Here is a 13,027-nt window from a genome sequence, read left to right as displayed (position 1 = left end):
TGCTCTCTTTCCCTTCACTAGTTGTGGCTATGGGAACTATAATATTGTATGAAAACACCACCCCCTTTTATGGTTGTTTCATATAACAAAATTGAAATATTATGGAAAAATGTTTGGTCCAGCCTAGACCTGTCCATGGGCCGGCCCGTCCAAAATATGGGAGGGTTTGGGTAAAAATATAGGTCCGAAATATGGGCTTGGGCAAAATTTTAAGCCCGTTTAAAAAATGGGCCGAGCCTCGGGCAAGATTTTTTTGGCCCGGGCCCGGCCCGGCCCAGCCCAAAAAATATTAAATATATATTTTTTTTATTTTTAAAATATAATAGTTTTTTATTTTAAGTTTATTTACTTTCATTTCCTTAACTAGTGTTACAAAATAATAATAATAATAAAACATCAAGTTTGTTTTACTAATCAAATGTTAGATTTTGTTACAACAATTAATACAATTAATACAATTAATAATTTGATAAATTTACTAATCAAATGTTAGATTTTATTACAACAATTAATACAATTAACAATTAATAATTTGATAATTTTACTAACAATTAATTTTAATAACAATTAGTTTTAATTTTATTAAAAAAATTTAATTTTAATTTTAATTAAAAACGGGCCGGGCCGGGCCCCATATTTTTTCTTCGGGCCGGGCCTAGGCAAAATCTCAGGCCCATATTTCGGGCCGGACCGGGCCCGAGCCTAATAAACGGGCTGAAATTTTTTGTGAGCCCGGCCCGGCCCATGGACAGGTCTAGTCCAGCCCCTACTCTTGTAATAAGGGTCAAATAAGAGTATGATTTTATTTTGAAAACCATTTGCATTATTGACTTGTAGAAGGGAGTCTAGAATCGAGTCGAAGTGGATTATTGAATTCCAGATGACCTAAAAGCAAGTTAACAAGACAACATATTTGTATATTCAAGTATTGGTAATAGGATAAAAGCCAAAACTTGTCATCTCATTTAACAGAAATTCGGACGTTAAAAACTTGGATAAAATATATAATCTAGGTTTGTTTGCATGTGAAATATTTTTGGTATGTTTGTTTGGTGGAAAATGAATTATTAAAGAAAATAATTTGTTTGGTGGAAAATAAATTACTAAAGAAAATCATTATCCAAAAAAAAAAGGATAAATTCAAAATTTTTTTAAAGAAAATGTTTTATCAATTTTTTTTTCCGTAATATATTTTCTAAGCTGATAATGCTTTGTTTACTATCTTTACTATCGAAGAAACAAAAAGGGAAAGCTCTCTTCACTGTTGAAGAAAATAGTCCCTTATATTTTAATTTTATATTTTTACGATTTACCCCCTAAAATCCAAATTTTTACTATTCTACAATTTAATTCCTCAAAAACAAATATTATTATTCTACGCTTCAATCCTAAACCTCGTTTTATAAACTTTTGAAAAAGAGTCCCTTTTCTAAAATTTCTTGATTTTATAATTTAGTCCTTACAACTAAATTTGTCAAAATTTCCAAAAATTAGTCCTTGATTTTTGAACAGTAAAACTTTCATATTCTATTTTTCAAAATTGTAAATTCTCATATGATTTTTGAATAGTTAAACTTTCATATTCTAACTTTCAGAATTGTAAATTCTCAAATAACGTAAATTAGTCCTAAAACTCAAGTTTTGAAATCTTTATAATTTAAGCCCTATAGTTTCAAACTTTACTATTTTATGCTCAACTTTCCAAATTTTCATATTTCATAATCATATAACTTGGTTACTACATCAATGTTTAAGATTTCACTACCCAAACCCTTAGAATTCAAAAATTTACAAATTTTATAATTTGGTCCTTAATTCAATTTTTATCAAATTAAATCATTTTTCAACTTACTCATCTAAATAATATTCAAAAAAAATATTTACCACTTTAAACTTAATTGAACATAAACTTATATCTATAAATTTATATTCCCTAATATACGAAATTAACAATTAAGCTTAATTAAGTAAATTAAGATTAATTAAAACTAAAACATGATTAATTAAAATATAAATAAGCTTAATGAAATAAACTCAATTAAGCAATGAAAAGATAATAAAATCTCAAATGTATGTTTGTTTCATTAAAAACAATTTTTATGAAATATTTATAGGAAACCTGCCAAATAACAGAAAATATTTTACATATATTCATCCAAACACCAGAAAATATTAACTTTTTCAGAAAAGTAAGTCATTTTCCGAAAACCATTTTCAGTGAAAAAAGGAGCCTTAATTACAAAAAAAAGAAAATTGAATGTAAAATGAACAAGAGAGAAGAATATAAAAATAAAAGGATGATTCAACTTTTAAAAAACCTATACATGCCTTCTATTTCCAAGGCCTCAACCATCATGGATTACAAAACTCTAATTACAAAAAGAAAAAAAAGAATTCTTAGAGAGTTAAAAGAGTTACATGGACGTAAATTTAATTTTGTTGTTACATAACCATTAATTCCTTAATGGAATGGTGACGTGATCCATTTTGTTTATAGGTGTATGCTTAGTTGGATTAAATTATTTTATCTATTTTTTTCCTTTTAAATTCTATTTTCTTCTCCTATATATATATGTTACAAGGTTGGTTAATAATAATTTCTTCGTCTAGTAATGAGATTATTATGCTATATGATATAATAGAGCTCAAAATATTTTAAAATATTAATGTTTAATATTATTCAACATACATATTTAATTATTATAAAATATTTTGTAACAAATACATTTTTGTTGTGTTTTTCTTTTCACTAAGAACAACCTTTAAAAAAATAATTTTAGGAAAAATTGTCAAATAAAAAAATATTTTACGTAGAATCATCAAAACACTAGAATATATAAACTTTTCTAGAAAATCAATCAATTTTTCAAAAATCATTTTCATAAAGTTGTTTTCAGTGAAACAAAGCTTAAATTCAGTTTTATTGCAATGCCATTTTTTTAGTACATGATTGGTAAGTGAGTTTTCTTTTATTTCAAAATGTCATACTAAAAAAATTAACAAAAAATTTAAATGATATTAACAATTAAACTTGAATTTTTTAGTCTGAAAAATATGAAGTGTATGAAGAATATAAAGGCTTCATATAATGAGAATTGCTATGACTAAGTCTAGAAAAATAGTTAAGTGTGAAAAAAAGATAAAATGCATTCTTAAACGAAAAGTAATATATAGCTAGTTTTTCCAAAATGAAATTGGCAATTTTCCCAATAAAATATTTTATTACGCAAATAAAATCTAAATTCAAATATGAAAAGTCAAGCTTTCAAACAAAATCTTAGTTTAAATCCATATAGAATAACTTCATTTTTTTTTACTAATTTTTTGAAGTTTTTTTGTTACATTATAACTTTCATATTTAGAATTATTTTAATATTTAAGGAGTAAATTTTAATGTTTTATGTTAGATTCTATTATATTTTATAGTTTTTTGAATTAATTATGTTTATTTTACATTATTTACTATTTTCTTTCTTTTTTATTGTAGCTCTTGAATGAAGAATGTAAAAGGTAGAGCATAAAATTAGAAGTGATAAAGAAAAGTCTTTCACTTTACCAAATTAAATGTGCGGTGGAGCTTGTTTTTCAATTTATCCGCTCCACCGCAATTCTCTGATTGGTGAAGCACTTCTATTAAAATCTAAATATTAAGGGAGAGGGGAATCAATTGGAGGCAAATGAAAAAATTTCTCAGGAAAACTTCGAGCTAGTAAAGACAAGAAGAAAAGGAGATTCGAGGAGCTCGATTCATAGTCTTCATTTATTTTCTCTCTACATTCTTTCTTTTGTGTTGAATTTATTTGTGATTCATAACTAACTCTATTTTCTTGGAACAATGATGGATTATATATCTTAGTTAATTAATTATTTCTCTATTCAATTGTTTTGATCTATTCTAATTGACATGTACTTATTTAATTTGCATGTCTGATTACAAAGTCGTATTAATTTGATATCATGATTTGTCATGGAAGAGAAAGTTGGAGCTGAGATCTAAACTGAATAGATTAGAATTAACTTTTGTAGCACTGACAAACAAAATAATTTACAGCTAGGATAAGAATATACTTATGTCCTAATCAACTAAATAGGTTTGACTTAACCCAACTTCTATAGCATAGGAATATAACTATTGAAAAGGGGATTAATTTAGCTAGATGCTGAAAGAGTTTAGTTAATGCAATTTAACCTTAGGTTAGTAATTATTTAGATTAAACAATTGAATGAAAGATAATTAATTAACTAAATTAGGTGAAGTTAGAGTTTCAAGTCCTTAAAAACTTTTCATTTCTTTAATTTAATTAGTAAAATCTTTATAATTTGCTTGGCTTAATTTTAGTAGCAATTAAAATTTATTTTATTGATCTAGATTAAATACAACTGAATAGTTTGTGCATAGTAATTTAAATTTTGATATTCATCAAAACGATTATTCTTATCACTTTGTTAATTGAAGAACACGTGCATTTAAGTTATAATTTTCAGTCATCAATACATTAGATGATGTTATTTGATCCATAACACTATCTAAGTCAAGCATATCTTGTACTGTGTTGATGATCGTGTGATCTAAACCAACTTTGATGGTTGTTTCCCGTTCATTTCAAATCAAATGAAATTATGCTCATACATGACTTTTATACTCATATTTTATTAGTAATCTTATTTTCACCCTATAAAACTGATGGTCATTAAACTAACTATAAATACGACAAATGCAAGTTCACCTATCGAATATTAGTATAGCTATGGTGATTAGGGAATATCGTATCCACGAGAACTAAAAGTACTGGTAATTACCATATTCTTATTATCTAGCTGACAAACTGGGGTTATGTGTTTTAATCTAAAATTACCAAACTAATTTATCTAATAACACAACAGATAATGAAATAGGAAAATAATCAAAGATAACCAATGAGATATACAATACCCAGGAAAAAATCCACCTAGACTTCACCTATTATTATGAATATGAATTAAACGATTTATTCACTTCCGTCTTGATCCGTAGAAATCCCTAAATTATGTTAATGTCTCTTTCGAGAGTAAGAACAACTGACTCTAGGTTTATTAATTGAAATTTCTTTCTAATTAGAACACCAATTGTCGCATTAACTTGATCTATGGATTTTCCTATTAGATTTGACTCTAATCCAGTAGATTTACGTTGTTCTATTTCTAGGATTGCATGCAACTCCACTTAGTTATGCTAGATCTACTCTTAAACAGGGGCTATTGCTCCACTAAAATAAGCACATTAAACAAGAATTAATATTCCAGAAATATTAAAGTAAGAAATAAGCATACATGATTGAGTACAAGAATCAAGTATTTATCATGTAAATCAGAAATCAAATAATAAGATTTTTCATAGGTTTCATCTTCCCTAGGTATTTAGGGAATTTAGTTCATAATCCTTAATAGAAACATCTAAAAGTTAGGATAACCATAAGACATAAAGAAACTCAATAAAACTTCGAAAGAAATTAAACGGAGATCTTCGATCTTGAGGGAGATCAGCTTTTGAGTTTATTCCGGTGGCGTTCTTCAAGTGTTTTCTTCGATCTTCTTTGATTGCCCTTAGGTATTCTTCTAATTGGTATTTATAGACTTTAGAATGCCTAGAAAACCTAAAAATTGGGTTTTTCCACGTATTTGGGAAGCAAGGTGGGAAATCAACACAGGCTGGCACATGGATTCTGAAAACAGCTCTATTTATTCGATTTTGGCTCGTTTTCCACTCCTTTCACTCTTAAATGCTCTCCTAAGTATAGAAACATGAATTTAAAGGATTAGGAGCATCATATTCACTAATTTTCATAATTAATCATCCCAAAGCACATCAAGAATGAGATTAAAATATGTTACTTTTATAGTTTATCAAATATCCCCACACTTAAGCGTTTGCTTGTCCTCAAGCAAAATCCTCAACTCACATTAAAATTAGTCTTTCTCAACTTTTAATTCTCATCAATAATGTCTCAAAATAATTTATAAATAATCATGCATTGTAAATTCAACTAAAAGAGCACTAAAGTCTCAAACAATCCAAGCTAATATTTTTAAACACAAAAACACAGGTGTCTCCCTTTATCTAAGTAATTATCTTTAATTCAAAATCGACATCCTTACTAAAGATTCACTCAAATCACTTAAAGTGTTTAAGGTCTAATAATAAGCACTCAATAGTCAAACAAGAAAAGTCATTACCATAGGCTTGCATGAAAATCAAATCTCCGCCACTATAAAAAGATATGATACGCAAATCAAAAGGTCTTTAAGAGGTTGTAATGGGGCTTAGGTTAAGGGTGTGGAGAAAGGCCAGAAAAGTTTGTTATAATCGAGATTGAATTGATAAATTGCCAAACTAGAAAAATTAAACAAGTGCTGAATTAAAAACAATTACATCAATCGAGAACTTATTCAAGAATAAAAACGAGCTTCTTCTCAAAATATGAATTTAATTGTTCAATTTCAATCAATATAGAACTAAATAATAATCAATATTTTTTTTAGATCTTTTTTTTAAAAGAATAGGAAATAATTCGGCAAATCAACAAAAGAGCATAGATAGACAACTAACCAAATCAAATCTCAACAAAAAAAAGAATCAATAAAATGAGAAAAAGTTTCAATGAAAAGATGAGTTATGAGTTAACATTAATGGGTAAATCAAGAAACGGTGTGTTAGGCTCAACGAGGTTCACTAAGGGTTAATTATGTAGGTAGGATTTTTGTGGGATAAGTGAGTTAAAACCTAAGTGCCTTTATCATCTCAATATATCAATTCAAAAAGTGTGGTCTCGACATGTATAATCGATGCAAGTTCTAGACTAACAAATCTAATTGACACACTCATAACCAATAATAAAATGAACAAGAAAATATATGCTTTAAAGGCTCAAAATCTCACAAAAAATCATGGTTTTTGATGTCAAACTTGCAAATCTCGAATTTCAAGATAATACCTTTATGTAGGGAAACAACCTAAAAATTTTTAATTTTTGAAAAATAACTTATCATGCTCGATTCTCTCATGTCTTCAAGTTTAAATCAACCAATACACAATTATTGACAAATTAATCTAAAACATATAAACAAAAATTCCAAATCAAAAAAAAAATTATTCTAATGGAATTATGAGAAAATTACTTAAATACAAGACATAATTTAGGGATTTTTTAATAATTATAGAAATGACCTCCCTACACTTAAGATGTACATTTTCCTTAATGTACAAACAAATATAATCACAATATAAACAATATATCATAAGAGAGGGAGAAAACTGAAACTGCTTTAAATATTGGATGAAATTGCCAAAATGGTGAAAAACGGAATTGTAGGTAGATCTAAATGTAGTGCATGATTCCGAGCAAACTAACAAGAAAATAAACACAAATAGTGCAGAAGATTAAAATCTAACTAACTCAATTAGAAACAACCATAAAAATAAAAATATAGTTTAAAAGATAAAAAACAAAACAAGTCTAAAAAAATAACAATAAAAAGAACTAAAAATAACAATAAACATAAACATGAAATAAAAAAATAAAACAAATAAACTCAATGGTCCTCGTCATCAGAAGCACTGGTGTCATGAGTCATCGGTGTTGACGAGGAGATATGGCGATGTTGATAGATTTGCTGTAATGTCACGTCAATACTGTTGAACCTCTAAAAGCAGTGCTGCTCAAAGCGAGTGAACCGCTCGGAGAGGTCCTCTAATGTAGCAATAGAAGAAACAGGACGGTAACTCAAAGGTAGAGGATGAGGTGGATCCTCGTGATGGAAAGGGACATCATCAATGAAGTCCCAGGGCTCATCTTAAGGGCTAGAACAAGATAATCGGTATTGAGGAGGATCCACTCCACGAAGTCACTCGATCATCCTCATATGGGTCATGCTTGATATTCTCTTTGGGGACATCTGATCGATGAGTGTAAGCATAGAGGACTACTCCAGTGTGTCAAGCAGATCGAAGTGTTAAGTGAGTCAAGTCACATAAGGGCCTAAACAGATAGGACCCTTCCTGTTGCAATTTGTCTAATGGCAGAAGATAAGAGTGATGAAGTGAGATAAAAAATATGCCTTGTGGCCATGCTCAAGAAAAAATAAGCACCGATGGTGCTAACGACTCCAGTGCTCTCTCTCCTACCGGTCAAAGTGTGAGCTAAAAGGGCATGAATATACCGTAAAGCTGGAGGGAGAGAACTCGCCTTCGAACGACTCGCATCATAAGGTGTTGTACTCTCCGTAAGGTCTATCCAACAAAGACGATGGCGAGTAGTGGGACGGTGTAGGTGGAGGAAGTTCTCGACACTCATATAGCATACTAGGCCACTGAGTTTGAAAATGATGGTGCCCGGCTTGTCATGAGTCATCATCACATGCTATAGTGTAAATGTAGAGCAGAAATATAAAGTTAGCTCCATGTATGTGGGCTCGATGATGGAAAAGAACCGGTCCCACGGGGCTGTAGAAATGAAGGCGTGGACATGATCAGTTAATTAGACCTACTCTAAAGCGACCCAATCAATACATCGGCCTAAGCCGAGTGCTCACGATCGAAGAAGTTGAAATAAGTCCTCTTGGGGACTCGTTAAAAATTGGATGTAGGGGTGGTAGGCTTCGGCGGAAGCGCTCGAAAAGGAGGTTGTGCCAGGGGTCTTCCACTTTTTTGAAGCAGGAACAGTGACTTTGGACTTGCCTCTAATGTTCGTCATGGTGTACTTGAAAGATAGAATAACCCAATATCAGTAAAACAAGAGCAAAAATATCACCAATTAAACACATAGAGAAGCCTATGAATAAAAGTGTAAATAATAAAGAAATACGACTCTAAGTAACCTAGCGTGATGAATATCAAAAATAAAAGTGGCCTAGATGGATAATCCATTCCTAAAATCACATGCACTAATACCCAAGCATGCAAAAACTAATGACTAAATTTATCAAATAGGCATACTAAAGTACGAAGACTAATACAGGCATGGAACGAAAATAGATAAGATGAAATAAAAATTAATACGAATAATAATAATAATAATAATAATAATAATAATAATAATGAAACCTAATGACAATGAAAACTAAAGTTAGTAAGAAATACAAGAATGATAAGAATAATAAAGTAATAATAAAAACAATAAAAATAACAATAATAAAAAAGATTAAAGTAAAAGTAATGGGACTAAGAACAAAAGAATAACATGAAGAGTAATAGTAATATAAAAAATAGTAATAAGCATAATAAATAAAATAAATAAATAAAAATATAAAGACTAAGGGCCAAACGGTGGTCGGTGTAGAGCGGCGGCGAGTGGTGTTGGGGAGTGTGTACGATGCGAAGAAGAGGAGAGGAGCTGGGGTGGTAGATGGGGGTCGTGGTACAAGGTTGCTCGATGAGGGTGGGTAGAGGGACTTAGGTAGGGTCGACAGGAAAAAAAAAGGCTTGTGGTGGGGCTGGTCAACGACGGGGAAGTATGGGGGCGACGAGCGTGGGTGTTTAACGAGGTGAAGAAGAAAGGAGGAAATGAGGAAAGAGGGAGAGGTGGTGGTGTAATGGAGTAGCAGTCAATCAGGCAGGGAGAAAAGACAGTTGTGGTTGGCCGGGGTTGCAAGGGAAGGTCAACGGCGATTAGGCTGTTAAGGGTTGGAAAAAGACAAAGTTAAAAGAAGGGGGATTAGGGCTTGGGGTTAAAAGGGTGACATGGTTGTATAAGGCCCGTGTTGAGCCACACAACCGTGTGTAATCTCCTTCCCTACTCCCACGCCCGTGTGGCTCCACCGTGTCTCGTACATGGCCATGTCTATTCGTTGTGTAACTCACTAACTTGAAATAAAATAAAAAAAGTTAGCTCCATGGTTCATACAGTGTGTCACATGGCCGTGTAGACTATTTTAAGCTGTGTCTCCATCAAATTTTTGAAAAATAAAGTTTCAAGATCCACACAACCAATGACACACCCATGTGTCCAGGTCGTGTGAGTCACACGACCATGTCGCCAAGTCGTGTACCTCATTGTCGAACCCCTTATAGTGCACACAGCCTCGAACACGCCCATATGCCCAGGCCATGTGGGATAAAAAACTTTTTTTTATTTTGAAAATTAATTAGTTTAAAAAAATAACAAAATAAAATTAAGATAATTAGCAGTGTTAACACTAGGGTTGCCTTTCGAGAAGCACTTATTTAAAGTCTAAGTTTGACTTACCTCATATTTGCATGATTACGATGGTTCACGGAGACAGAGCTCCTCTTTCTCACTATCAATTATTCTACTAAGATAAGGTTTAAGTCGAGTATTATTTACCTTAAATGTGCCAAATTCAGAATGAGTTACCTTGACTGTACTGTATGGGAAGAGGTTTAGTACCGTAAAAAAGTTTGATCCGTTTGCATCAAGCTCTGAAGTGGCAATTCGTGGATCCGTTTTGTCTAGAAGTACCTTGTCTCCAACCTTAAATTGGTTCGTTCCATCCACAAGCTTATCATGGCGTCTCCTTAACTCTTCATCGTGCTTTTTCGATTTGTCCTTAACATGTGTTTGCCATTCATCTAGTTCACTGATTTGCAATATTCATTCATCGTAAATCATTTTGTTTCTATCGTACTGACTGAAACATGGCTCTATTGCATTTTTTCGAGGGGCTTCCTGCAAAGAAAGTTGACCCACATGATTACTCATATTAACAGAACTTGAAAAATCATCTTGATCACTAGATGTCTTAACCGAATCATGAGCTTGGAGATTAATCATTTCGCCACCTGTATGAAGTACTAATCCACTTGTACCAACATCAATTATAGTTCTAGCCGTTGCTAAAAAGGGTTGACCTAAAATTAGAGGTACATCACTATCCTCATCCATGTCAAAATCAACTGGGAATATGAATTTATCAATATTTATAAGAATTTTTTTAATAATACTCCTAGGAAATCTAATGGTTCTATCCGCTAATTGAATACTCATCCTAGTTTGTTTGAATTTCCCAATACCTAATTGCTTAAACATTTTACAGGGCATAACATTAATACTAGCCCCTAAATCAACCAAAGCATTATTAATATTCAAACTACCAATTAAATAAGGAAAGTAAAACTCCCTGGATCTTTCAATTTGTTGGGTAGTTTATTTTGCAATATGGCCGAGCAAACCGCATTTAGCTTTACAGTTGACGAATCATCTAACTTCCTTTTGTTTGACAAAAGCTCCTTTAAAAATTTAATGGAATTAGGCTTCTGCGAAAGAGCTTCAAAAAATGATAAGTTAATATGTAATTTTTTCAGAAGTTTAAGAAATTTACCAAATTGTTTGTTCATGTGGTCTCTCTTCGTCGCATTAGGATATCGTACTCGAGGTTTATATTCTGTAACAATTGAATTTTGCTCATTCTAGCTTACCTCAACCTTAACGTTACTTACCATAATTTCTTGCCTCGGTTCCTGTTCAAGTCCAGCTAACCCTTCTTCATTTCAAATAGTAATTGCATGAAGTTGCTCCCTTGAGTTAGTTTCGGTACTACTAGGTAAACTACCTTGTGGTCTTTCCGAAATCAGTTTAGCAAGTTGACTTATTTGATTCTCAAGTCCTTGAATTAACGCTTGCTGATTTTTACGTGTTGTGTCAGTGTTTTGAAAGCGGGTTTCTGACACCAAGATAAACTTCAGCAACATCTCCTCAAGGTTCGACTTCTTTTCTTACTAGTAAGGTTGTTGTTGGAAGCTTGGAGGAGGTTGCGCTCTTTGATTTCCTTGACCACCCCAACAGAAATTTGGATGGTTCCTCTAACCTGCATTATAAGTATTACTATAAGCGCTATTTTGAGGCCTAGAATTATTACTCGTATAATTGATTTGCTCGTTCTTTATGCTAAGACTGTAGGGTAAACATTTTGGATTGTTCATTCCTTCTCCATTCGTATCAGATTGCATCATCGGATGTACTTGTGCATAAACATATAAACTATCAATTTTCTTATTTTATTATTCTACCTGGTTTGATAACATGGTGACTGGATCTAAATTAAAGACACCGACCGCTTTCATCGGCTTCGTCCTCATGACTTGCCACTAATAATTATTTAGTGCCATCTCCTCTATAAATTCATAAGCTGCTTTGGGTGTTTTATTGTTAAGTGTACCACCTGTCGCTACATCGATCAACTTCCTAGTTGAGGGATTCAAACCATTGTTGAAGGTTTGAACTTGTTGCCATAGAGGTAACCCATGGTGAGGGCACCTTCTCAATAAATCATTGTATCTCTCCCATGCATCATATAAGGTCTCTAAGTTGATCTAAACGAAGGAAGATATATCATTCCTCAACTTGGTTGTCTTAGCCGGTGGGAAGTACTTCAATAGGAATTTCTTAGTCATTTGATCCTATGTCGTGATAAAACCTCCAAGTAAAGAATTCAACCACTGTTTAGCTTTGTTCCTCAATGAGAAAGGGAATAATCGCAGGTGAATGGCATCGTAAAAAACACCATTTATCTTGAAAGTATCACAGACTTCTAGAAAATTAGTCAAATGAGTATTTAGATCTTTATCTTGCAAACCATCGAACTGAACAAATTGTTGTATCATCTGAATAGTGTTTGGCTTCAGTTCGAAATTATTTGCAACAATGGTGGGTCTCATAATACTCGATTCAGCCCAGTTAAACTGGGCTTGGCATAATCGTACATAGTACGAGGAACAGAATCTGGATTTGTAGGATTTGCAGCAACTGTAGGAGGTAGCTGATTATTCTGGCTATCATCCATCTCCTTAGTAATAATAATGTCTTGTTCGTCTACTATATTCTGTATACTTTACCTTGCTTCTCTTATATTTTTGTGAGTTGTACTTTCAATTTCACTATCAAATAATAATGGTCCCGACGGGTTTCTTCTTGTCATAAACTAAAAAAAACCTGCCAAAAGCAAATAAAATGAAAATTAGAATGTAAAAATTAAACCAAAAACAAAAATAAAATGCAATTAAAATAAATGGATAAATTAATAAAAATCAAGGGTT

General features: G+C 31.8%; 1 non-coding gene across 1 annotated transcript; it reads left to right on the top strand.

Moving 5' to 3' along the window:
• The first annotated feature begins 12,230 nt into the window (after window positions 1–12,230).
• On the top strand, window positions 12,231–12,337 carry LOC121221469 (small nucleolar RNA R71). Its single transcript, XR_005918861.1, has one exon. It is a non-coding gene; the product is annotated as a small nucleolar RNA R71 (small nucleolar RNA).
• The last annotated feature ends 690 nt before the right edge of the window (window positions 12,338–13,027 follow it).

Source organism: Gossypium hirsutum, chromosome D09, assembly GCF_007990345.1.
Source record: "Gossypium hirsutum isolate 1008001.06 chromosome D09, Gossypium_hirsutum_v2.1, whole genome shotgun sequence".
NCBI classification, from domain to species: domain Eukaryota; kingdom Viridiplantae; phylum Streptophyta; class Magnoliopsida; order Malvales; family Malvaceae; genus Gossypium; species Gossypium hirsutum.
Note: the sequence above shows the minus strand (reverse complement) of the source record. Positions and strands in the feature narration are given on the sequence as shown.